At 38.5% G+C, this 25,818-nt stretch overlaps 1 protein-coding gene across 1 annotated transcript in view; it reads right to left on the bottom strand.

Moving 5' to 3' along the window:
- Positions 1–25,818, bottom strand: part of LOC128077358 (von Willebrand factor D and EGF domain-containing protein-like) — a 287,642-nt gene that overhangs the window by 257,719 nt on the left and 4,105 nt on the right. The window contains exons 4-14 of the mRNA XM_052676473.1: positions 17,649–17,767; positions 16,160–16,259; positions 15,515–15,613; positions 14,621–14,761; positions 13,859–13,976; positions 13,690–13,769; positions 12,205–12,320; positions 8,740–8,825; positions 7,193–7,250; positions 2,402–2,435; positions 2,199–2,267 (exon numbers count right to left, since the gene is read on the bottom strand). The gene's annotated coding sequence lies outside the window, so the exon portion shown is untranslated. The remainder of the gene's footprint in view (positions 1–2,198; positions 2,268–2,401; positions 2,436–7,192; positions 7,251–8,739; positions 8,826–12,204; positions 12,321–13,689; positions 13,770–13,858; positions 13,977–14,620; positions 14,762–15,514; positions 15,614–16,159; positions 16,260–17,648; positions 17,768–25,818) is intronic.

Here is a 25,818-nt window from a genome sequence, read left to right as displayed (position 1 = left end):
CACCTCACAACTAAACAAATTAATGCAGCTTTGAGGCAACTAAGTTCAGAAAGGATGGTAAACAATGTACTGTCTTCCCAAAGCCAAAATAATCTGCATTTGTTTTGGAACATTGTCATGAATCACTTTAATGTTTCATTTCTTTAGATGCTTTTTTATTTCCTTCTATAAATCCCATCCTCTGAGAGTTGCACAATGTCCATTCCGGTTACATTTGAAAACTCCTCAGATGAAGGTTTTAGTCATTTGCTTTTTGGTGAGTAATTGTACTCATTTTCAGCCAGAAGACAGTTAACCTTTAGAGACAGTCAATTGCCCTCTCTATGTACCTATCACTGTACTTACTGGTAGTGTAAGACTAAAACTTAATAACCTAGAAGAGATGAAGCATTAGCTTTGCTCTGACAAAAACCCATTCTAAGTTTTAAGGCTAGAAATTTTCAAAGGAACCTGAAGGATTTGTTCCTTAAATAACTATAGTTTGGTAGAGTTGATACTTATTAAATAGCAGTAGATATGAATCAGACAGCATCTGCAGAACTGTTTTTTATATTTTATCATAATAACTACTTGAGTTCAAAGACTACTGCAGAAATATATTGCCAAATATACACAATGCACAAATGTATCAATTGTAAAATCTTGTTTTGCTTTAGAAAATGAATCCTAAGTACTTAAATTAAATGATGGCTATCTATATGAAAAACAAAAGGAGATTGTGATTATCTATAGGCACATTTAACTTTCTATATCTTTGAAACAATGCTATTAGAAGAAGTATTATATGCAATAAAAATACAAAACAAATATTACAACATGGTGCTTTGATAGTAACTTAATAAACACCAAATCATAAATGATTGTGAAAACATAGTAGCCATACATTTTTTTTACTGTGTACATGCAAAATTTCAGCCCACTCTCTGGAAAGACTCATACTTATCCAGATAAAGCTCAAGGTAACCTGCTCAAGGATAAGAACTGTTTAAGTGATGCGAAGGGGGTGAGCTCTTTATCTGTCTGCTTGGAGTGCAAGATGGGCTTCCAGCTCTTCCATTTCCTTCTGCTTTCTCTCCTCTTTACCTTGGAGAGCCACTATTAGTGCCCTGGACTAGGATATGATCAGTCTTACCTAGAATTAGAAGATAGAATGAAGAGGACAGGAAAGATGGGAGAAGATCAGACTGGCCTGGGCAGTTCTCCTCAGTCTGTCTCAAACTTCTAACATAACATGTGTATAGTCAGAAAGTAATTATAGGAGGTGGATTATAGGAGATGTGTTTCAGGGAAAGGAGATGGGAGAAGATGATGACTGATGACAGTCTGTGACTGCTGTCAGGAGTGACACAGGAGTACAATCTCATCTAAAATACAAAATGAGAAGATGACCTCTTTATGGCCTTGGTTTTGTTTTTCTTTTATTTTTGCCCATGAAATGAGAGGGCACATGGCCTTTCTGTTTGGTCTGTATGGAAACTGGATCTGCACAATTCTTCTTAAAGTGGCAGATTTGCTTTCCCTGCCTTCTCACTTTCCATGTCATGGCCACCAGCAGCCTGGTGGGAGGCAGGGAGCTCAGTGTGTACGGAAATGGCTCTTTCCTCATTCCCATTTGCAAGAAAAGATCTCATTTTTAGAAGATTTTGTGTGGGCTTAAAAAATTCTTAGTAAAATTAATCCTTTTCACAAATGCTCTAAATTCTTAATTCCCCAAATGTTGAGAACATTTACTGCTGAGAAATAGTTAGAAAAATTTTCTTACTGCTAAATCCATCTGCCTACTTAAAGACAAAAACTTATATTACTTAGCAGCCTTCAAATGATACATTCTCCTGATGTGTCAATTTTCAGATGTTTCATATTTTCTGCAATCAAAATTAGAAAACTTTTTAAAAAGATAGCTCTGGTATTATTATTATTATTATTATTATTACTATTATTGTCATTTTGACATATTCCTTCAAATGATAATCGAGTGGAGGAACTAAAAACATTAATATTCTTTAGGCGGTCATTATCTGGCAACTCTTAAGCAAGTCCCTTGCCAAAACTAGAAAGGAATATCCCTACAAAGATACTTAAAAAGAGACAATGCCTGCTTTGTTGATTACTCCATAGAAACTCTTTGTGAGAAATGAATTTACGAAGACATGCTGAAAGCTGGAAATCTCCCTTTGTTCGAATAAGAATGAACTGACCTGAAACAGCATTTGAGCTCCTTTTCAAACCCTCAAAAATGCATAGGTGTAGCTAAAGAAATGTCCTGCCTGGAAAAACATAAAATGGAAACTTTAGCACTGTAGAGAAGTTTCTGCCCAGACAAAAGACATGAAGCAATAAAACTCAGTAAAAATTATAACCCGACAGCAGCACATTTTGCAGCATATTAACTAGTCATCACCTGATCCTGCTGGCATGGTAATTCCATGGAAACACTGGGGAAAGGACAAAAATGAAGGGAATGAGAATTTTCATCAACCAGTGCCTGGCAGAGGTGTAGTCTCATGTTGTTAAATGTGTGGCGAAGCCAGGCAAACATAAGCCCTAGCTCTGCCAAAGAATTACATTCAACTGTGCCTTCTAATTCTTTTATTGAATAATTAGATGATAATGTAACACAGAATGTCACCACCTTCTCTACCATACGCATCTGCTCTGCTGGGTTAGGATTATGTAGCCAGAACAGAGGCAACAGTTAATCTTGATAAATTTTAAGAAACAATGCTATGCTATTTGCAATTTAAAATGTTTAATTTTTACCTATTTAGCTGTTGCAAAACACCTTTTTCAATAATTTTTGAATAATTGATTCAATTATTTTTTTGATCCTATGGGATTTAGTCGAACATTTAGCTTTGACCATATTCTAAAATGGATTACTATGTCAAGCATCTTTCACGTGTCTTTATACAAAATTATTCTATCCCTTCATAAACAACTTCAATTTTCCCTGTATCATCATCACAGGGCACACTGGGGGGTAAAACAGTTTGGCTTTGTCTTTTTTTTGGGACACATGCCTAGTCAAGCACTGATTTACCAGGAAGTCTGAAATCTTTGTCAAAAGCTTAAGGTTTCATAAAATATATATTATTCATATGATCATAGAATTTTTTTTAGTTGGAAGTCCAATTCCACTGCAAGGAACTGGAACATCTACATCTCCATCAGATTACTTAGGACCTGGTCCAACCTGATCTTGAGTCTCTGCAGAGATGAGGAATCCACTGCCTCTCTGGGTAACCTGTTCCAGTGCTTCACTACCCTGATATTACATAACTGATGTAACTTCTGCTTTCTTTCTACCTTCCTGCAAATTGAAGGAAGATACTGGCATGAAAAGATAGCTTATTCTGAGACAAGGCAAAGAAGAGTAAGTGACTAAGCTGTATTCCCAAATTTATGATGCAGCCCAATGTTAGGATGAGACCTACCACATCTGTCTGTACATTGTTCCAATGTGGTGGCATGTCTACTGTCATGAGTTAACTGAACCAGTGAAATAGCCATGGGTAGCATTTCATAATTCATGTGGAAATCATTGTAAACATCTCAGGTTCTGCATTGCTAGCCAGTATGAGGGGATTTTTCTCTGCTAGGAGTTGCCCCTGCAGCCACAGAAGGGGTGATGAGGAGCACATCTGCATTGTGCATCCATGGGATGAGCCCACAGATGTGGTTTCATGCTGAGTCTGATGCAAACCATAGGCTTTTTCCAGTCCAGGACACCAAATGCTGCTTGGAGTGTGACAGTGGAAAAACTCATGTTAATAGCAGGAAATCTGCACATGAAGGTTTGTTAATAAAATATGCACAGATGAAGGCATCCATTGCACACAATGTCCTTTGGCGTAGCTGTAGAGGATGTTCTTTATCTTTGAGAACATGTGGGAGGACAGCTGTAGGGGCTGTGTCCCCCTGTGCTTTCACAACCTAGTCATGAATTTCTTCTGTCAATCTGCTGCTTTTGTGCTTCATTTGGCAAATTTATTGGCTATGCTGTACATCACAGCCCTTTGAAAAACAGTTTAAACATATGTAGTACTTCTTTATAATCAGTAGTTCTTTGTTTTCTTAACTACTAAGCCAGACAGTGGCTTTCTATAGTGTCCTTTTATTAGGAACCTTCACTGTACTTACATTTTTCATCATTATCTGTTGGGGTTTTTCAGTCACTCTTGACACAGTGCCCGGAAATTCAAGAAACTTGAAATATGTTTGATTCTCCTAAGCTGCCTGAAACACTTCTCCAGATTCCCAGCAAATGAAGCAATGTTTATTACTCAATTTTCATAAATCATGAAATCTCCTAGAAAGCTCCAATTTCTTGTTATATTTATGATTTAAGAGAAACAATTATCAGTGCCTAGCCTTACTTCAGGGCTGCAGTTTTCACATGCTGAGAGCACTGTGATTTCATTAATAATCAATAAAAAGGCAATAGAAACTTCCCCTTCAAGCATCCTATTCACTATGAGAGAATGTTCTAGTTTAAGGCAAAAACGTAATGCAGATGGATGATGACAATATCACTAGAAAGATCTTCAGGCATTTGCATATTTTTCTGATTCCAAAACCCATTGGAGAAGTCAGGCACATTTCACACTCACTTTTGAGCACTGTGAACACTGTGAATTTAATAATAATAGGAGTTCCAAGTCGTTGCTAGCATAGTGCTAAATGCAACTTGCATTTCAGAGAGGCTTTTTTCCTAAGTGACAATCTCAACAAGTCTAGACAGATTTTTTCTCCTACACATTCACTGAGTTCCTCCCATTTTGCTACTGAACAATTTCAGCAGTAGCAGCTGCAGTGAAATGATGCAGCCAAAACTAAGCATAAAGCTAAGCTACAATCCTTCAGTGAATAGTTGCATGGAAAGTTCTTTCTCTACCAAAAAAAAAAGAAGAAGAAGAAAAAGTATATCTTGAACAACTTGCCTTCATATATCTAAATAAAAAAAATCATATTCTCTGATGGTATCAGGGAATTGCTTGCAGGTGAATAGATACTACTAACATTTTCCTGCTAATATTATGACAGTAACATTGATATTGCTGTGATGGTCTTACAATATAATAGGAACAAGTTTTGTGGGGGGAGAGGTAATACCTTTTATTAAACTTGCTGACATAGCTGGAAGAACAGTGTGCCTGTGCCCCTGGTGAAAGTTTTGTGCCTGAAAATACCTGTTGTTTTCTTTTTTCTTCTACTGCAAGTAGTTGGTCGTCCCACAACTATTTCACAATTAATTCATACTGACTGTGCTAGAGAATCCTCTAGCCTTTGCCATCTGTGGCATAGTCACTGACAGACAATAAAAACCTCACTGTAAACTGGAATCCAGAACATCTCCACCGCCTGAAGAAGATGGGGAGGAAAACAACCTAGGCTGAACTAGCTGCAGTCAGGTCTTTGCCCAAAGAACGACTGTTTACATGAGTTGATAGTGATAGGACAAGGGGGAAATGGTTTTAACTGAGACAGGGGAGGTTTAGGTTAGATACTAGGAGGAAGTTTTTCACACTGAGGGTGGTGAAGCACTGGAACAGGTTGCCCAAGGAGGTTGTGGATGCCCCATCCCTGGAGGCATTCAAGGCCAGGCTGAATGTAGCTCTGGGCAGCCTGGTCTGGTGGTTGGTGACCTTGCGTGTGGCATGGGGTTTTAACTAGATGATCAGTATGGTCTTTTTCAATCCAGACCATCCAATGATTCTATGACCCACTGCTGGGTCCCATCTGATTGCTCCATTCTAGGCCCCAGCAAACATCCAGGACTTCAAGGCTAGAGTAGGGCTGAGCCACAATGGCTCAGCTCCTGAAAAAACAAAGCTGGAACAAGGAGGGGTAACACCACTTGAACCAACAAAGACTTCTCTAAATTAGAGGTCAATACAGAAGAAGACTAAGAGGTTGTCTTAGTTGTCAGAAGTGCCATCTTTTTATGATAATGGCAAGTACAAAGTCATTTATTTTTCACGTATTACATAGCAACACTTGTCTTGCAGTCAGGTATTTCAGGCATGCTTTCAGCACTATGCTTTTAATGAGGTGCTTGATCCTTGTGTAAAATCAGCACCACAGCCCTTATCCAGCAAGAACTAACAAGGAACTATAAATGGCCCAATTACCAGGCTGAAATGTCATTCACACATTTGTTATCTCCCACACCAACAGGGAAAAATAACACAGAGGCACAGTAGCTGAAGGCAAATTGCAATTACTGTCGATTGAACTAGGACTTGCAAAGATCTTCATGTAATTCAAAGCTTTAAAATTTAACGTGAACTACATTCAGTTTTGAACATCAGTTGGGTTCATTAATATTTAGGTTTAGATTTGCCAAAAAGTCATAATATCCTTATTAATAATATTAGCAGCTCTAACTGTTGCCAACATGATACTGCACTTAGTTTTAACTCATTAGCTAAATTATTCCAGGAACAGTAGCACTCAGGATGGAGGATTTCTGGAACATGTGATCATGGAGAAGTTGGACACCCTTCCTCCAAGTCTCCATCACATTAATGCAGGACATGTCACTCAAAGAAAAGATTTTGAATATCGATCTTCTAATGGGCTTTTAATTCCAATCTTAATAATTCTGTTGCTAAAGGATAGGCTAGTAACCTTTGAAAAACACTAATGCACTGTCCTCATCTAATTTAGATATTTGTATTTACTGTGACATAGGGGTGCCTATATAAAACCATCTTCCCTGTGTGGGTGGGAGAAATATACGAGCTCATAATGTCATCATATTTAATATTTTAATTGCATTTTAATAATATGTTCTACTGCAGATGATGGTAGTGTTGTGGTCATAGCATGGCAGCGCTCAGTTTCTCCCTACTTCCCATTTCTCAAAACATCAGTTAATCCAAGCAGAACTCTGACATAAAGCTTTTCCCCACAGAGCTAGCACAGGAAATTCCCAGTGAGTAGAGATAATTCCTCACCACTTTCAGAAAAATAAGATTTTTTGTTTTTTTCTTGTCACGAACTGCTTTTTGGCCTTTATACATCCAGATACACATCAATCAAAAATGTAAAGATGAAATAAAATTAATGCATTGAATATTTCACTTGTAAAGTGCACAGGGAAACTACAGGGCATGTCTAGATACCAGCATCATCAAGCCTCAACAGTCTGCTAAGAGTAATTTAACAGTGCATGTATTCCCTCTCTTACCATGAGCTGTCAGTAAATTCAATAATTGGGGCTTGAAATTGCTTGTTGCTGGTGCTATCTGAAAGGCAAAGAGATAGGGATGAAGATAGGAAGAGACCATGTGCTGAGATGGAGGATGTTGTTTTCAGTTCACTCAATACTAGATTGATTTTATACTGGTGTACATCAAATGTTTTCAACATATTTGTGTTGTTTTCCAGCCAAGAAATATCAAGCAGCTTACAACACATTTGCTTAAATTTGTGTAGAAGAACACGCTTGCTTTGAACTTTATATAAAACTAATTATGATAACATGTATTATTGAATGCAGGGAACTACAAGCACTGGAAACAATAAACATGTCTTATCTTTGCACCTCTGTGAATGACAATACTTCAGGTTTTTAAGAGTCACAGAACATTTTTTTACCTTTGGCATATCTTGTTCATCTGTTAGTTCTCACTGAGCGAGGCTGTAGTGCAGGAAGACAGCCTAGCAATATTTGGTAAATCTCATTTTACCACCAGAATTCTAGAAATTTGTAAGTCTTGTATAGATAAACCATGCTGTGGACTGTTTTACTGTGAAGTGCTTTTTTTCCAAGTCAAAATATGAACAAAATTGTATTAGAAAAAATTCTGGCTTAACAGTAAAACAGTAATTATTTATGAGTATTGATATAAAATATCAACAATTTTTAATGCAATAAAAAATATACTCCTCGATTTTAACTATTTTTGAAATTCTTAGAGTATAGAACATAAGGAGCTACTTATTGCAGCTCAGTAGGTGTTTCTTTTTTCTTAACTTTTATTGTTTCATTTTGGTAGGTGTTGTTTTGAGGTGTTTTTTTTTTGTTGTTTTTTTTTTTTGTGTGTGTGTGTGTGTGTGTGTGTGTAACTATTAGGATGTAAGGTCAAGATAAATTACATTTTCTACCCATCATTTTTCTCCTAGAGTATCTCTCGCATCAGCATTTCCCTCAAGCTATACTCATGCTTCACCAGTTTTTTAAGCACAACAAGCAATCTAGAGCTTGCCATCTCACAGCTGAATCAATCCAGCTCACAGGAGAGGATATTATATTATTCTTCCTGCTTGGCACACATCACTCCCTTGAACGTATTTGCTCCTCTCTTCTGTTTAATAAGAGAAGCTTTGGCCTTTGGATCAAATGTCACTTGCAGTACCTGCTGGAACAGTGATTTGTATTACGGATTTGCAGCAAAATCCACCACAATTATTATGAAAATTTTCCTTAGGAATAAGTGGATCCAGGGAAAAAAAGCAATGAACCACAGGCAGACATATAGACAGCTATTGGAATGGACAAAGCTACTTCACTTCAGTCCTTTTAAATATCTCTATGACAAAATTGCCTGGGACATCTGGACACCATGGTCAGCTCAGACTCAGCATATTCTTTCTCATGTGAAGTTGTGGAGTATGGAAGACTACAGCCAAGCATAAGTCCTGACAGTATGTGTTGCATCAATGTCTACTGTGCATAACTGCAGTTGTTTACTCTCTGCAACCACCATACAGTCAGTGCAGTGAGCCCCTCACCTGCATTGCTTTCCATGGGACAAGGAGAGAGGGATATCCAGTAAGGAGTGTAAGAAGGTTTTACCATTTGTCCACGCTGCACACACCTGACACAGAAACAAAGAAAACAACTGGAACTGCTTGAAACAATTTGAATACATCCTTACTTGAAGTTAAACAAGAATTTCATCCCTTTGCATGAGTCTTCCCTAAATTATAGCCTCATTTGTAGATTAAATTTGCCTGAGGACAAGAGTTTTCAAAGGAGTTAGATAATCTACAGCCATCCAGGGTATCCAGAGACATAATTAATAGCTCCAAAAAAAGGGAATGAAGTTTAAACATTCATGTTTCAGATATTACAGTGTGGCAAGGACGTGTTTTGTATCTTTGTAGCCTGAGCTTGGGAAAAGAGCTTCCTTAGATTTTTTCAAGCATCTCACCACTGACAGAGACAGATTACTGAAATAGATGGTCTTTAGGTCTCATTCGGTTCTTAATCACTGGATCCTGTGATGCAGTCAGATAACATTTTTCTTCCTGAGCACATTAAAATATGTAGGCAAACCAGATAACATTTTCTAAGCTTATTTAATATTTCTAATGTGGCTGTCAGTTGGCTTATGAAATGTTTACCTTTATAGTGGTTTTCACTTTCCTCTTAATAAGTTTTCTCTTTGAAAATTAAACCAAACCTTGATATTGTGCAAAGATATTGCCAGTACTGCTGACCATACAGAGTGCTGAGTTTCCTGAGGCCATTTTATAATTAAATGCTGGAATATGAATGAGTTTACTCACTCATAGAAGAAGATACTGCATTTGAAATCTTCCCAACATAATTTATTCTTTTAAACTCCATCACCTAGTGTTCTTAAAGTCTACCCAGAAATTAAATACTGTTCTGTGATGGTGCAAATTCCTGCATGGCATTCAGCCACAAAATTTTGGACCTCTGTACAAATGAAGGCCAGATGAAGCAAGGCGAGTACAACCAAAAAGCCTGTGTGATGTGCAGGCATAAGTTGTATACTCTGCAGTGTTACTGAAATTGTAAATTCAGAATCCCCAGCTTGCACAGTTGTGAGTCAAATCAAAGTAAAACAAGCAACTAATTTCAAGTGGATACTGCTTCAGACCACCTAGAGTCCCTCTGATCGAGTTACGCTGTCGGGCAGTGGTATGTACTATTAGAGCTGCCCTACTGTGGGAAATTGGGTCAAAAATCTCTAGCAAAGCCAGATTGCTTCCTATTTTTATTACTATTTTGTGATTTTTAATGGTCTACATACCAAGCCCTCCAGCAGTTCAAAAAAGACATGTCCACAGCTTAATATGGGGCCCATCAGAAGACATGTGGCTACAAGCAAATGGCAATTTTCTCATATTTAGGCTTATTCTCTCACTTGTCAGTGGCATTTTTTTCCCTATAGAGGTACTAAACACACACATGCAACACAAAAGCTCCTGCTATCCTCTAGTCTTTCCATCTGCACTGTGGTGTCATGACTTTCTAAATTGCCATCGTGAACATCCAAAGAGGAATTTTCTACTTTCTCCCCGCACAACTTCTGTCTTAATGCACTGAACTCTTCCATTACTCATGTTTACACCTTTTAAAAATTCCTAATCATGATTTCCAGCCAGTCTAGACGTGAATAGTTCATTTTATCATTCTGCAGAGTGCATGCTTTCCTGACCCACTAACCACTTTTACAGCTTCTCTCTAAACTCCCTCCAAATTAGTCAACATCTTTCTGTTAATGATGCATTCAGAGTTAACCTAAAAGGTGAAAAAGCATCACTAAATGAGCTCCTTTCTACACTAGCGGTGGCTTAAATGAAAGTAAGCTCCAGCAAAAAAAGTTGACTTTAATGGTACTAGCAGCTGAGAGAAAAGTCTGCTTAGAAGTGGAGCCACAAGGCAGATGGATGGTTACAGGAATTTTAACAGACCAATATGCTAATGTGGAGATGCCAATAAACAGAATCATTTGGATGAATATTTGATGGATTCAGGGCAACATCATAAGATTTTCAATTTAATTAAAAAAGGCCTAGGAAACCAGAGAAAAACAAAAACATGTTCTCTTCATACTCCTTAAAGGAAATTGTTTTGAGTTTTTTTCCAGTCCAGTAATAGGAAACTTTAAAAGAACAAGAATGGCAAGTACACAGTTTCTTTACTTACTTTCAGAAAAGGAAAGAACTGATCTAGCTATTGCTTCTGACTAAAGCAGGAGGGATATTTCAGACAAGGAGCTTGTGGGGGGGAAGAGATTGCATTTCCTAATCATACATGCTCTTCCTCTGTATCCACGGACTGCCATACAGTTTCTTTGGTGTAACGAGTGAGCAGTGACACAGAATGTCATGGAACTGCTTGGACTATAAAATATTACTGGTTGTGTGGAGAGATTGGTATTAAAATATTAAAATATCTGCTCAAGAAAAGCAATAATCAGAATGCTAAAAAATGGAAGAAATTAAATGTCAGTCTACTCATGCAATTGCTAAGGAAAATATTTAGTCTTTTGTATCTTAGTTACATGAGCACTAATTCTATGACAAAGAATCTCTGGCAGGGCTATAAAGAAAAAATAAGTGTAAAGCCAATTTCAAAATCAGATTCAATATCAAATAATGAGAATATTTCCAAAGATTCACAGAGCTGAGAATTATCTCAAAACATTTATGGAAATTCTTAAGAAATTACAACTTCTATTGAAAGAGAAAAGAATTCTTGTAAATTTTTAATCTAAGCTACACAGACAATTATATTAATAAGAGCAAATTATATCATGAAATATTTAGTTTTTCTCTATGCTAAATATTACTTTGAACATGATTCTCCTGAGAAGATTTGAAAGTTCAAGAAATACATAGAAACAAAACAGGAACAACTATTAAATATAATTTTGAAAATGTATTCATAGCATAGAGCATTGCTTCCATCATTACTTAAAAAATGAAAATACTTTGGTGAGCTATTGCATTTTATTCTTTTTGTAGACAGAGAAAAAAACATAATAAATACTTTGTGCAATATGTTCATTTAATAGACAAACATCTCATGTATTATAGAACACATAATGTACAATTAACATCAAAGTTATGGCAGAAATGCACAGCTATTTATTAATGCCTACATTTACTTTGTATTATGCCAAAGCTAACCAGCCATGTATTTGCTATCATCTACAATATGTCTTGATAATTAATCCAATTGTGAAATTTCCTAAATTGTGTGCTGCTGTGGCTTTTGTTGTATGGCTCCTCAATGTGACATTACTTCATAATTAATGCATGCCACATTTCCTGTAGGAAGTGCATTGGTTTCGAGCCATCCCAGTCCTTAGCACTGACTCACCACTGGGTATATCTGCACTGACCCACAGGCTGGGTCCCCATTCTCACCCAAACACTGGCCTTTGACTGTCCATGCACCACCCAACAGTGCTGAGATGTCAAATCCCAAGAGTTTACCTGACTGTTAGGTGACTGTAGGAGAGCACATTGAAGACACAATGTAAATGTGGACAAGTCCTCCCTCAGGCTGTCAGCTCCTCCCAGGTGGGAATCACAGCTACAGGGAGGCTACCCTGAAAAAGACAAGCATGTGTTTCTGTAAACAAGAGTTCTGCTCTTACATTTAATACAATTAACACTTGTACTGACACATATCTATGCACATTTTATATATATAGAAAATAAATATAATTTATATATATTCATATGCACACGTGTGTGTATACATTCATCATACAATCTACACAGAAGTCCTGCACACACACCCTCCCCATCAGAAATTATTATTAAGTATTATCTATATTATTATTATTATATATATCTATTATTTCTCCAGAGCATGCTCAGAACCTGCTCTGCAATAAGCTCTTCAAAAGTTTCTGTGCATAGGACACACTTTCACTATATTTGTCTATTCCTTTTCATGGATTTTGTCTGCCCTTCCTTTCTGCTCTTTTCTTCCGACTTTCACACATATAAATTCATTTATTTTCTCATTTTTATCTCTTTCTTTTTTTGTCTCTTGCTCGTTCTAGCCCACTCAGTTTCCTAGCACCTATTCCTTTGGGCTACGGTTTTGATTTGTGCTTTCTCCATTTTGTTTGGAGGCCGATAAAGGAGGGAGCAAGTGGCCCCATGTGTACAGAAGCAGGGATGCAGCACAAAGTGGAGCATATGAGCTGGCTGCCTGGCATGTCACATGGCAAAGGACATGAAAGAGAAAAATTACAATTATGAAAGCCCGTAGTTCAAGGAGAGAAGCTGCAGTAAAGCATGGGGAGCTGACAGTCTGACCTCAGAGGAGAAGAGCAAATAAACCTGCCCAGGAATGAGAAAGAGGGCTGCATAGTTTGCTGCAGCTCAGAAACTCCGAATTAACAAAAAAAAAAAACCCTGCAAACCAAGAGGGACCTGCATGGGGAGAGAGAAAGAGATGCCCAGAAACATTTTTCTTCTTGTTCTGTCTCACCTAATTTCCTGGAGGATTTGTTTTGTTTTGTTTTTATTTTTGGTTTAGAAGGTAACTAGCCAAGTATGAATTTCAGAAAAAAAAAGACACATTTATTTATCTATTTAAGGGCCTCTGCTCCTTCTTGAAAGCCTGAACTGCCAGAAACAGAAGGCAGTCCCACCTCCACTTGAGCTGCAATGGGGGCCCTTCACAACCACAGAGTGAGGCAGATTTTGCTCTTCGGTTAATGCACAAGGAGGTGGAAGAGTCCAAGTTTATTAGACTGAAATATGATTTTCCCAAATCATTCAAAATTGCTCCTTCCTCCCCTCTTAATTTTTTAAATGCCTGAAAGCTTTCCTATACTCAAGTGCCTACTTTGGAACTGTGTTACAACTTGTTTTTTTTGTGAAAGCTATGTCTTACATATAATCACTTCCCACTTCTCTTTCCACTCTTCCTAATACTAAATAATGCACAGAAGGCCTCACCTGTTGTTTGTAATGTGCAGGACAATCATCCATGCATCTCTCCTTCCCTGCTGCCAAGGAGCCCCTTTGGATCAGCTGCCCTTGGGTAGAAAATTCATTGGTCAACTGCTGTGGTCTTCAGCAGGCTTTGCAGCAATCTTTGGCACCCTCAAATCTTGAATTTTCTCACCTCAGACACATTTCCATATACGTATGCATAAGGAGAGAGGGAGAAGAAACTTCTGGGGCTGCTGCACCAGAGTCTTCATGGATGGAACCAAGTTTGCATTCAGGCACTAAACACTGAACTGAGTTGAAAACAAATATCAGTTTTCATTGCAACCTTAGAGCTCTTTTGTGGAAAATTAATTCATGAGAATAGTAAGTCAATTAATGTGTTAACTTTGCTGTTCCTTCAAAGAGCTTTCACAGCTGCATTAATATAAATGTTCCAATATCTTTTGGGATTGTTCTCCTTGCACATATACCTTATGCTTAACATAGGAACTATCTCAGTGCCTGGACAGCCATTTCAGAGGTGGCCTCAGCATCCAAGTCCTGCCTCTAAATTCCAGTACACGTAGCTATGATTTTTTATTTCATCTTCTATCTTTATGAGCCATTCTTGTACCATCACTACCCCACAAGCTGGTGTTCAACTCAGTCACAGATGGCAATCCCATGCATAGGCCTCAGTGATTTCCTTGTTGACTGCTTACGAATGAACTTTTTACACCTAAAAATTAACCAAAACAAAGGCACAGCAAAAGAAAGCAGAGGCACAGAGATAATATATCTCATGGGCTACCGACAGTGTGGAATATCTGCCCAACTAGGAGGCCATAGAGATATGTGCTTCCATTGGGTTTTATGAAGAGCTAGATAGGTTTTGTCAACAGTAAAAGCATTTTCAGCCATACCACAGCAGCAAATACAATCAAGGCAAGGCAACCTTGTGGTCCAGGCAGTGCAGACAGTTCCGTGATGAGTCTCGACCTACACATCTCTGCTGGGCAGGTTGAGGTTCTGTGCATAGGGTGTAGGGTCAGCTTTGGGGTTTGATGGTCCGAACACACACAGCGCACTGTATTTTCTGGAAAAAGAAGAAAATGAAAGCCAAGCTAGGGCAAAGAGGAGGAAAAAAAAAACAAACAACAGGTCAAGTTTTCAAGTTAGCAGAGGAGAAATGAAAATAAGATTTAGTAAGAGATCAGCTTTAACTCTGAAACAAATCCAGCAGGCATTTGTGATAGCATATAGCTGTTATCCCTATGATGACAAACACCAAAACAGATCACTTCTTTTGTGTCTGAAATAGGCCTTTGTCCTAGCTCCATAGAAGAGCAGCCTGGACTGGATGATGCAAACAGTGTTATCACAGTGCTGATGCTCTGACAAGGTGCTTTGTGAGTAAACCAAGGTAAGTTTTATTGCCGTGTATCTAGTTATCTGTCCAAACAATACTTTTAATTTTCATTTTTTGTCATTAAGATAGATTCACTCTGAGTTCTTTCTGAGTAGTAAGGCAAAAATATGCCTTCCCTGCAACTGCATTATTTCCTTCCCATGCATTCACTTTTCAACAGCATATACAATTGTTTGATACACACTTATATAAGTATACATAAAATGATATTTTCATGCGCAAAAATTAAAGAAAGCTCAGTCTTTACATCAACACCTGAAAAGACCTGGATAAAGCACACTGAATTTAAAACATCATCTGCCATAGCAAAAAAACCCCACAACTTTTCCAGGGACAGATGCTCAGATAAAGCAGCAAAGCTCCTCTGAAGTGAACTGAGCCATGATAGCTTCAGCTACAGATTTTGTCCATAGCAAACACCTCTGTGGACTGATCCTGATCCTGGAGAAGTCAGCCATGAAATTCCACATATTTTCAGTAGGGCAGAATTGGTCCCAGTGTATACATAGAGCTGAATTGCTGAAAAGATGAACGAAGAAAAAGGCATCGTAAAGTTCCTGGTTTGCTAAGCAGATGGGGGAAAGAAGTCCAATTATAGTGTAAAGCATCATTTCACTAAAAGAAGTGTGAGTGCTGGAAGAGCTCTGAACAGAGGGGATTTTGCTCTGCCATGTGCAGTCTCCAGGAAACAAAAGGAAGGGTGTGACTGAAATGAAGACAGGCAGAATGTAATATTTTCCTTTGATGTGTAAACAGATTTAATGCAACAAAAATCAATGAGGAAACTCTCCAAAGGAGAGTATTTTAATGTGTTATCATATTTCACATAGATTTCATAAAAACTCAATTTCAATTATAGCACAGTTTACAAACAGTGCTGTGCCTCCCTGGAAAACATATGGCCATCAAAACTTCAAACAAAATACTGCCAAAGCCTCTCATAAAAAATAAATACCCATAAGCCAGTGTGTTATTGTCCTTATAATGTTTGTTGAATGCCTATAATTCTTCGCGTGTCCGCCTCGGCTGTCAGCTTTCTGACACTCTGCTCTCCCTTCCACTTACCTCCCATGGAAGATGTCTTGGAGACAGAATGCGAACAGGAAATATAGTGTGAGGAGCTTTTAATTATTTTGGATATTATCTTACATTTCCAGCTGGGTTGCTGCAGAAAAAGAAAAAAAAATGTCATAACCAACCCCTTGCAAAACAACAGAATAGCATCAGCAGAGAGACAGTGGCTGAGGGATGGGATGGTGCTGCAGCATCTGCTAAAAATGAGGAAACGGACTGCCCCAACAGCAGCAAATGGTTCCCTGAGATCTCTGGGCTCCTGCACAAGCTCCTGCTTTGATAAATGAATAACTTGCCCCACAGCTCAGTGTGCCCCTGCCTGACAAGCTGTGGTCGTGTTGAAGCTTGACAGAGGGGCACAGTTGGTGTGGAGCACCTTGCCTCTGGTCTCTCTGCAAGAGGCTGTGCAGGATCAGAGTGGTATGCATGCAGGTGGGGGCTCATTTTTGTATTTCTATCAAGGGATTAGATCAAAGTGGATTCTGTGCATTTGTCACGTAGGGACTCAATGTTGCTTAATGCACTGCAGTGTGCAACAAAAGGGCATTTAGAACTTATAGATAAGAAGCTGTAAATAGGTCAAAATAGCCAGTGTTGGCTCATAAGCTGGCTCTTTCCACTTCTGCTAGAAGTTCAAGGGCAGAATGAAGGTAACACTGGGGAGAATGACAAAATTGGCTCTGAAACAGCTCTGACTCAGCACACCAACATACAGCTTACCCTATAACCCAGTGATCACTGCCAGGACATCTGTGTGCCAAATCACTTTTTGTTCAGCAGGGAAATAGGCAAAATTCTATGGAAGAAGAAGTGATGCTTTTTTCCTATCTGTAATTTCCAGAAGAATCCCTGTATCTCTCTGTGCCATTCTGAATCAGCACAGAAATAATCTTCATCCAGTAACAACAAAACTATTCCCTTTTTATCAGTGGAGACTCGTCTCTTTTGTTCTCTAAGGCCATCCTGCTGTCAGAAGGAGACCAACGTGAACAAAAGAAGGGCTGCCATTTTTGAGGGAAGACAAGCTGCCCTGTTCCTTGCTGAGCATCAGCCTTTTTTGCCTCTGTAGTGTGTGCATGGGGAAGGGCATTCACTCATTTCGCTCCTATACAATGCCATGCAGCTCCTCTAGGTTCCAGGGGCATTTGGAAATACTGGGGGGGGGGGGGGGGAGGGGGGGGGAGATACTCGTTTTAGAGGTTTTGCACTGTGCTTGTGCAGTGAAGAGAGAAGCTGGAGATGGAGGGAGGTTAATATGGAGCAAATACTGATAAAGCACCAGGAATGTAGCAGGAGAAATGAAAAAAAAAAAGAAATATGTGGAAGAAGGAAGACATTACTGATAGCGTTAGTGAAGTGTAAGTGTGTGGGAAGAAAATGTGATGGATGCTGGCAAGGGAGGAAGAGCTCACAAACTGATGTATTTCCGTTGTGAGAAAGAGGACACTGTTCAGAGCTATTACTTTTCCTCAGTACACACCTGTCTAACAAAGACTGTGATGGTGGAGTGATGGCAGGCAGTAGCGTGGGCTGTGCCTCTGCAAGGATGCTACAGCTGGCACCATTGAATTTTGCTCTACTTTCACTGGAATAGACATCCTATGTGAAGTTAAAAAGAAGAAAAAAAAAAAAAAAAATGAAAAAACAGAGCCCATGACAGCTAGTCTCTGAATCCTAGGGAGATGGGTCAACGCGCAGCCACTTTGGCACTAATGTGAAGAGCAGGTAGTGACAATCTCAGCCCTGAACTCTCTCTCTCTGCAGGGTTGTCCTCACTGCTGTAGACCCAGCAAGCCTTCATGTAATAGGAGAACTGGGCAAAAAATATGCACTATCTGTAATTGCTAGATACCTCTGGGACAGCCACTGGCTGAAAGGAGCATCCTATATTGGGAAAGGTCACTTGTCTTGTAAGGGGCTGCACATACGATAAAGACATATCTAGGAGAAGATAGCAAAATTTTATTTTTTATTTTTTTTTTTTTTCAGAAGGGATTTGAAATATATCATTGCTATACACCCACTGACATTAATTCAGCATCTACAAAGGATGTGTTCTACTCAGAGCATGGCCAATCATCCCCACATCTGCCATTAGGATTTTGCATGAAAGCATTTAGTGGCACTTTTTTTTTTTCCCCCACAAGTGGTGCATGTCTTCACTAACTGAACTACTTTATATACGTAATATTTTTATAGGTAAGCTCCTAGGGATAGACCGGTATTCAAGCTCATTGGCATAAGTAGCCACCAATAGTGTGGCCTGGTCATCTCTAGAAAAGATATAAAAAGGAAAGGGTGATTTATTTTTTTTTTCCTTTCTTATTACTAACAACTGTACCTAAGATCACAACATACATAACAGAAATACTAAAATTAATCATTCTCCAAATGCCTGAGCAAGTAGCAATGACATAATGTTAAAAACAGATACTTGCTGCTTTCAAGCTAGTTCTGTCAAGATTCATAGATAAATATCCTTGTACAGAAAGATGGGTCTCGTAACGTCTCCCAAAAGAATTTACAAATGGTGGGAAGGCTTCATGTACAATGAAGGCTTCATGTACAATTGTGACAGCATTACAGTGCACAGGAACATGTACTTCTGATGCTCATTACTGCCTACCACCTCAGTCTTTGTGTGTGGTGTGTGGTGTGTGTCCTTAGGATGTATCAGGGAGAGTGGTGGACCTGGTGTAGTGCCTAGAGGAAGGCATGAATCTGTGGGGGCAAGACTCCCCAGAATGGACAAGGTCACATGGTTGGCATGGACAGCACTGCCATGAAGGCTCCATGAAGTCAGGCAATGTTTAGGAAAATGAATTAAATTCCAAAAGAAATGCTTCCTGGGTCTGTGCCTCAGGACTGGAGCAGAGATACCTGGGCCACAGCTTCCTGCAGTGCTGAGGGAAGTGGGGAAGAGAAGAAAGCCGTGGTAGACTTTGATGAGGCTACTCTTGAGTGAATGCACAGTGAATAAAAGACAGCTCTTGGAAACTAATTATTACATAAAAGTGCTCAGTGCAGATGTGTTGAAGATGCAGTTATGAAAGATGAGATTTAGCATCTATTCCAATAAAACCTGCGTCAAATGACAGCCAAGTCTGACACAGTTAATTAAAGCAGGGTGCTCAGACAGTCATGTATAGACAGCAATAAACAGCTTTTTCAGTTGATTAAACAGCAAAGGCTGGGGCTTTAGGCAATACTTTTAGGAAATACTTGCTGCAAGTGCACCTAAATGCTGCAGTATTGCTGTTCCCAACCTGGCAGGGAAGCCCTTGGTGCATTCAGATAGCTGTCCCATTAGCACACGCTAATAAATTATAATAAATGCCCACAAGGTGTCTGGGAGAAAGCAAGGCGCATGGTGAAGCAATTTGCTGGGCCTCTAACAGGTAGGAAGGGTGTTTGGAAGTGGGCATGCATTCTTTGGGATGGTTTGGTTTTTCCACTTGCTTTTAAAGATGCTCCTGTTGGTTTTTTTGACAGAGAAAAGATGTGCCAGAGCACTGATAAAGGAGTTTGGGAGCACTGAGACTTATTCTTAGTGCAATCAGCTTCCATTGTTCATAGCTTTCAGCTCTCATCTTCAGCAGCAGTGTCACAGGCATGCAGTACGACAGCCAACGTTTACACATGTAACAGTAAAGTGCCTTTCCACAGATTATGTTTATAGCCAAGAAAAGAACAATAGAGAAACAAGAGAAGCATTGTATGCCTTTCACAGCACTCTGTCATTAACAACAGCATCCTGCAGCCATTCTTCCTCAGCAAGGAGTTTTACTGAACAATTCACTAGGAATATGGAAGACTAAAGCTCGCTGTGAGTGAATTTCTGCTTTCCATCTCACTGGGTTCCTTAAGCACAATTAACCCCCTCTCACTGAGAATGCCACCAGCTGTACTTATACACTTTGACACTGGTATCCCAGGATTTGTGAGTATGGTTCATATTATTGATACGAGTTCCTGCATTTATAGAATAATCAAATGGATGAGTACAATTCATCATGATGAGTACATTCATCATGAGAAAAGTAGTATGGCAAAATTTTTGTTATGTTTTCTTTCTCTTGTAAGCAACAATAGATTTCCTAGGCTCTTCAAGATGGTAAACACTGTAGGAAATGGAATGAAGGGACTTCCTACTAAAAATCTCAGCAGAGAACTGCCAACAGTGCAATAAATGTAATATAATATCGTATAACACAATGCAATACAATGCAAGCTGCCTGCTGGTGTCAGAGGACTGACAGGAAACGGCAAGTTATTGGATACAAGGGCTCATCAACAAAGCTAATTATCTCTTATGAATTGTTAATAGGTAAAAAATATTTTTATTGTATACGATCCAGAGAACAAAAAGAGGCTAAAAAATCATATGGAGGAATGAAAGAGCAGGATGGACACATTTCTAGAGAATTTGTGCTGGATTCATTTATCAGTCTGAGTTTTCCAGACTCAGGAGCCAAGCAGAGCTTCTTTTCAAATCCGTGCGGAGCTTAAAAGTAGTAGAGAAAAGCAGCAATTCAAAATGAGTTTTAGTAATGAGGCTGCTCTTCACTTTTCACAACAATGGATTTTTTAAAAGATTTGTCAAAGAGAATTGAATTTGGATCCGTGAATACTGCAGTAAATGATGTAACTCGAGTTAATTAAATTCCATCACCCAAGAAATACATTTTTTCTGTCTTCCAGCAGATGTTTGCTACAGCCATAGTCTTGGTGGAAGCTAAGCATTCATTTTAGATCAACAAGTTTTACTTGTGAAGCTATTCCGAGTATACTTCAAACATATGGAATAGTCTCATGAGCAAAAGCTATTTAGAATAGGAAAGATGCAAAAGTAAAGCTAATGTGAATCAGCTCAATAATCTTTTTTTGTTAAGTTTTGGTGCAAGTATAGGTATGCACCTCACCAAGAACAACCTTTACTTTGGGAGGAGGTGGAGTATTGCCAGGCTTTCGCCCTTGGGAATACTAATTACAGTACACACCACCAAGGATCTCCATCAACACTCAAATGAGTTTTGGAATTGAGAAGCAAGTGACTAAAGTGTTACTTGCAGCATTAAATCATGGGGTGTCCCAAGGTGCACAGCAATATGATAAAAAAGTTTTTCTCTCATTTTGTGGAACAGATACTATGAGTATCATTTCACATCCAGATACCTGCCCATCAGCAGTATCCAGCCAATGTTCATTACCACGACATTACTAATATTTTTCTAAAAACACAAGTACACATGATGCTTGTATGTATCAGCAAACACAGGGCAGCAGTATTTTACTTCAAAATGCACCATTTTTCTTTTTTTCTTTCACTTGAATACTTTCAATAGCAATATGTGTTCTTACAAGGGTTTCAGACCACAGATTTATGCTCTACTGGTAACTACACTGTACTTTCAGCAATAAACTCTATTCAGAAAAAAAAACAAAAAACCATAAAATCTCATGTGCCCTGACTGCACAGTGAACCTAAAAAAAAAAAATGTATCATTAAGAAGCAGGTTTGCTACACAGAATATTGAGCAGCTTTAATTTCTGCTGTACATTCTCACCCACACTGAACAGTGAACTCCTGAGCTCACACGCGAAACATCCAATGACAGGATTTTAAATCCTGGAGCATAAAGAAACTAATTTAATCATCCCAAAGCATGTTGATAAAATAGTTAAGTAGATTAGATTAAAATTCCGCACTTGCAATGTTTTATGAGCAAAGCTGCTTAGTCCTATGGGTAGCATTTTTCTTTGCAGTAGTCCAAGAAAAGCATCACAAACAGTTGTGTTATGTACACTGAATACATGTTACTTATATCATAATAATTGCTCAGTTCTTGGCAAACTCAGAATTCAGAGTACTCATAAAGAGCAAGTTATGTGCATATCCATTTCCTATTAGAAATTTAATTACGTGGAACCAGGCTATGAAAACTAGAAATTTTGCTTCCTGCTCACGTGCCTGGACTTCAGAAGTCATCTGTGTGTTTCTGTAGTACCTTAGCCCCAGATATTGCCAAATTAAGTGCCACCAGATCTCATAGTGGCAGAAGAAACACTCACAGATGCATATTTTCATACACAAATATAAGGCTTTGTCAATACCATGAGCAGAAACAAAACAGTGGGTACATCTCAGTGGTGATCAGTACTGATTTCCCCCTAGCTTGGCATGCAGAACGGTTGTGGAGAATCATTAAAAGCCTTCAAGATGGAAATCACAGGATAAAAAGTAGGATAATGGATTGCTTTGTTTTGTAAGGCTGCTGTCACTTATGTCAACGAGCACCTTCAATAAATTCATACAATTTATATGAATTCATAGCAATGAAAACTAAAATGTGAGATGTCTTTGTTACCATAAGCTTCTATTTCCCAATGTATTTCTTTAGAAATATCCATTTACATGAATTCTTGTACTTTATAAGGTTCTCATAGTCCCCTCATTGTCTTGAAGCAAGTGCACATCTTTGTATACGTCCATGAGGGAAGCAAACTAGACTAGACAGCTGTCTTTCACAGCTGATGTGTCTGATCCCAAGAGAAGGTCAGCATACAGTGGCAGCAAGAGTGAATGCAAGAGCCACCAGGGAGAAAAAAAGCTTGCAATCACTGCAATTACACATAACAGACCTAGTGCTTTATATAACCTTATCATTTCCCTCCCTGAAGGAAATATATGGTCAGAGTATTCCTGTGAGTACCCACATTCACTTCCCTTACCTTCTTTCTTGCTCTTTGAGATCCATATTTTAGCACGAAAAAAAATTCATATTTTAGCTGAGGAAAAACAAAGCAAAACAAAACACCAAGCCAAAACAGAAAAATTAGAAAGAAATAAACAGACAAAAGAAGGCCTGGGAATGCTATGATATGCTAGCTATTGGAACTGCCATCTCAAAGAAAGCTGCTGTCCATTTGAAAAACAGATTTTTCTTCCAGCTTATGGCCTAAATCAGGAAAATTCAGTCATTCTCCATTGTATAGGAAGAATAACACAAATGTTATTTATTTTCCTGAAGGTTAGCAGCATTCAATTAACACCAAAATATCACACACCCTGGTCGGTGTGGAACAGACTCCTGGGGTGTTTGTTGACTTTCCACCCCAGTGCACTCAGTAAATACTACGGATTGCTCGACCTGCAAATCTTCACCAAAGTACATCTACGTCAGTCCAACCTTTAACAATTATTTCCCTTTCTTTCATCTCTTGGCTTAATTGTAGTGGTGGGTATGTGACAGCTGAAGGGAAAGCTGTCGATTTTGAACCAGAGTATAATGGGAGCTAGGTGGGTCTTAGGTACCTACCTCCTTTAGTGGCTGTGTCCCTCATATGCCACCCAATTGGTTTTCTGCAGAGAGCAGGTCTGCATTTTCACATCTTGTGGTCAGTCGCTAGTGCTAAACTGTTAATGGACTCACTCATCTCAAGAACTACAAACGCAGAACATCACTGCTTTCCTGCCGATGCTATGAGTATCATCAGACAACTTAATCACACCTGTACCTGTGGCTCTGCATTTAAAAGACACTTGAATAGTGTTGTGCCAATTAAGTGTAGACTATTACAAGGGTAAAATATGTGACTCACAGCTTACCACTGTAATTTTATCCTTGACATTGAAATGAAACACAAAAATGACCATTAGTTCCATTTAGAGGGGGAGATTGTAGTGAATGTTGCACCTCTCAACAAGTTTTCAGCCACTCACAAGTTACTCTCATAGCAAACCCACAGGATCGTAGTCCCTGTGACCTGAAAGTGATGAACTTCTACCCTGATCCTTTGTACAGCTCTAGTCAAATTCAATCTTTGCTGAAGTAAAGCATTATCCATTTAGAATGTCATTTAGTTTTTATTTAAAGACCTGAAGTGGGAAAGACTGCAACAATAACCCTTGGTAATTTGACTGAGTAATAAACATCCTCACTGATCGAAAACAAAACCTCAGAACTAAACAAATCTACTATCCCGAACATTATCAAATTTAACTCATTTGATTCTATTTTAATCCCATGGATTCAACACTCATTTGTACTTTTCCATCCTGCCTCACCGAGTGACCTCAGATTAAATGACCTCTTCAGCTGTTCTTTGTACTAAAGAACCTCGCAAAGCCATAGGTATTTTTTAAAAATCAATTACCCATTTCAGTCCCACAGTTTAACTGTGCACTTTCCTCAGCTGCACTGTTCAAGCTACTCCTAAGTTTCATACAGTTAGCATTTTATCTTTTTTTTTTTTTTTTTTTTTTTTTTTTTTACATTTAGTCATTTTGTTGCAGTTTTGGCATTACTGATTCATTATCTGCATTACTGACAGTGCTTCAAAAGATTCAGCCTGCTATTGTGAAATAAGGCAGGGCAGAGACAGCAGAGACATTCCTAAAAGTTAACAAAGCTCAGAGATCTCTTTGGAAAACGATTAGGATTGCTTTGTAGTACTATGCCTTGTTGTGTTGGTATAGCAGTAATAAAAGTAGATCTATCAGCGTAGGACAATGTTCATGATTTTCTGATATTCAGAGGTTTTCAGAAAAAAATGCCTCTTGCCTTTTTACAGATTGATTCCTTGATTTGCTGAAAAGTGAAGATATTTGCTCAGAGTTCCACTTTGATTTCAGGAGAGGTTTCTTCAAGCTTGAGCTTAGCATCAGCAAGAGATCAGTGCATATCTTCATTTGCAGAGTAAGACTTAAAAGCAAAGAAGTGACAATTTAGAGTTGTGTGATTGTTTGATCGTTTACTCTTCTGAAGAAAGAGGTGGCAATGAGAGCAGCCACTTATCACCCATCAGCATTATCAAATAACTGATGGTCCAGAGCTGCAGTGAAGAAGGACCACATAACACTTTGGGCTTCATTTTGCCACCCACAGCCTGACTAAAGACATCATTTCAGTATGCTTCTCGATCACGAGTGGTAGCGCAAAGCTGAGATGATGTGTACACCAGAGTAAGGTCATCTTATCAGCTTCATTTTTGCTCCTCGCTTTCTTAAAGTTGTAGAAAGAAGTTTGGATTGCCTATGATGGATAGGAAAATCAGCTTTAAACATCAGCAACAGAAACTGTATGATAAGAGAAGGTCAGAAAATACTAAGACTCGTTGTTTAAGGACAACATTGACACTTCAAAAATGGGAGAGAAATGCCAACAGAGTCTGGTTTAGCTACATCTGATTCTGTTTGGAGATATGGAGAAGGCTGATGCCACACTGAGATCCTATCAAGACTTATGATTCTGCATTTGTTCTCTTTAGTTAAGTAGTTTCCTCTCCTCAGTACTGTCTGTGGTTCTCTGTCATCTGTAATGAGGATGACTTTGCTTTTCTATCATTCAAATCTGGCAGAAACATTACAAGTTTTTAAATTTTAATTTGAATTCTACAAATACAGGAAGTACAAAGAAAGGCTGCAGTCCAGTACAAGAAGCTCTATTTCATATTAACTGTATCCATAGAAATGCAGCTAATTTACCTGACGTTTTTTCAACCTGCCATTGAAATACTTCATAGAGTAGTTAGTTTAAAAAACACACACACACACACCTAAAACGTTAAGGGAATAAAAATGCATTTGAGTACTGTGAAATGTGAATAATTGAAAATCATGTAGAAAATAAGATGCTGTTGGTTACCGA

This window comes from Tympanuchus pallidicinctus, unplaced genomic scaffold (genome assembly GCF_026119805.1).
Source record: "Tympanuchus pallidicinctus isolate F22 unplaced genomic scaffold, pur_lepc_1.0 scaffold15, whole genome shotgun sequence".
Classification (NCBI taxonomy): domain Eukaryota; kingdom Metazoa; phylum Chordata; class Aves; order Galliformes; family Phasianidae; genus Tympanuchus; species Tympanuchus pallidicinctus.
Note: the sequence above shows the minus strand (reverse complement) of the source record. Positions and strands in the feature narration are given on the sequence as shown.